The sequence below is a fragment of the Bos taurus genome, chromosome 22 (genome assembly GCF_002263795.3).
Source record: "Bos taurus isolate L1 Dominette 01449 registration number 42190680 breed Hereford chromosome 22, ARS-UCD2.0, whole genome shotgun sequence".
NCBI classification, from domain to species: domain Eukaryota; kingdom Metazoa; phylum Chordata; class Mammalia; order Artiodactyla; family Bovidae; genus Bos; species Bos taurus.
In genome coordinates, this window is record NC_037349.1 from 50,124,364 (window position 1) to 50,126,088 (window position 1,725).

At 52.2% G+C, this 1,725-nt stretch overlaps 1 non-coding gene across 1 annotated transcript; it reads left to right on the forward strand.

The window, feature by feature from the left end:
- The first annotated feature begins 1,376 nt into the window (after positions 1–1,376).
- TRNAE-UUC (transfer RNA glutamic acid (anticodon UUC)) lies at positions 1,377–1,448 on the forward strand. The gene has a single exon. It is a non-coding gene; the product is annotated as a tRNA-Glu (tRNA).
- The last annotated feature ends 277 nt before the right edge of the window (positions 1,449–1,725 follow it).

Genomic DNA, 1,725 nt, shown 5'->3' on the forward strand with positions numbered 1-1,725 from the left:
ACTCCATGCCAAAAAGTTGCTTGATAGGCTAGGGGATTCCACCTGATCCAGGGGCAGGAGGCTCTCAGAGGAGGAGTCATTCATTCAACGACTATGTGCTAAGAACCTAATGGTGAAGGAGGCAGCTGGAAGTCTGCCCTTTAGGAGCACACACCAAACATGTCAACAGAGAAATGAACTCCAGGGTTTCAGAGGAACTCAGCAGGGGACACGAGAGCCACTGGGAAGTGTATGTATGAGGAACAGTGATTTGTTCCCAAGGAGGGGAACTCTGAATGATGAGAAGGGACCAAGCATGTGACAAGCTAAAAAAGAGGGTGATAGACAGGCAGGAGCGACAGCAAAGACATTGGGGCAGGGCGGGAAGGGCCTGGGTGTTCCTGGAACCGAAAGGCCAGCCTGGCCAGAGCAAGAGGGTCTGTAGTGTGAGAGAGGGCAGCCACGAGGCATCAGTGAGGTGAAGTGCAAGCAGGGAGTTCCCAAGTGCCTAAGAGATGCTGAGGCAGGACTGTATGTGAACCTGCAGCAGATCCCAGCATCTCCAAGCCAGTGACTCATGTCTGGCCATGAAAATCTGACTTATCTTGGCATTCACAGGATGCTGCTGATATGACTCGGGGAGAACTGTCCAGGGGATCCAGGGAGCCCTCAAGGCTCTGGGTCCAGGACTGAGTTGAGACCCCCTCCATATCCTTGAAGAGCTCTTGTCCAACTTGCCCGTGTCTGCCACCTACGCAGCCTCTAAAGGTCACCTCCCCTGAGAAACCCAGGATCCTTAAGAGGGCCTGGGAAATGTTAATCAGCCTTATCCCCAGGAGCCACTCCTCTGCTCACCTTGTTGCCTTGCCTTCCCTGTCAGTGCTATCCAAAGGCTGGGGCTAGAAGCTTCTCCCGCGACTCGTTAGGGCCTTCATTAGCACTGCTTCCTGGAATTTAATTTAATGAAGGATCAAAAACAGCCCTAATGAAGGTGATGCAACGGCAAGCAGCCTGTGAGGTGCCTCCAAGGCCGAGCCACCAAGGCTCAGGAGCTTCTTGTAGATGGACCAGCAGTAGAGGGGGAAGAGGAACAGGACCTGTTCTGGGAGAGATGCTGGTCACTGGGCCCTGAGAGCCTGGGACATTGCTCTGCAGAACTGCAGGGAGCAAATGCTGCCCTGAAGCCAACTAGACAAAGTTAGAGGAACGAGCCTGGTTGAGGATAGCTACAGGCTGTTGGAGAAAAACTTCTGAGATGCTCTGGGCCAACACAGGCCCAGCTGTGGGCTAGTGCCAGCAGAGAGTAAGGACAGGTCAGGTTATCAGAGCCACAGGGCAGGAAGACGTTCAAATTTCATTCCAAATGTGATGAAAACAATTGGAGGTTTTTAGGGAATTCCCTGGTTGTCCAGTGGTTAGGACGTAGTACTTTCACTGCTGGGGCCCAGGTTCAATTCCTGGTCAGGGAACTAAGATCCCACGAGCAGTGCAAGCCTAAAACACAAACAAACAAACAAAACCCAAAAACAATTGGAGGATTTTTCGGAATGGGTGACATGATCTGCTATTTTAAAGCTCCCCGTGGGGAACTTCTCTGGTGGCTCAGTGGTAAAGAATCTGCCTGCCAGTGCAGGGGATACAGGTTTGATCCTCGGTCCAGGAAGATCCCACATACCGCGAGACAACTAAGCCCATGAGCCATGACTACTGAGCCTGTGCTCTGCAACAAGAGAAGCCACCTTATTG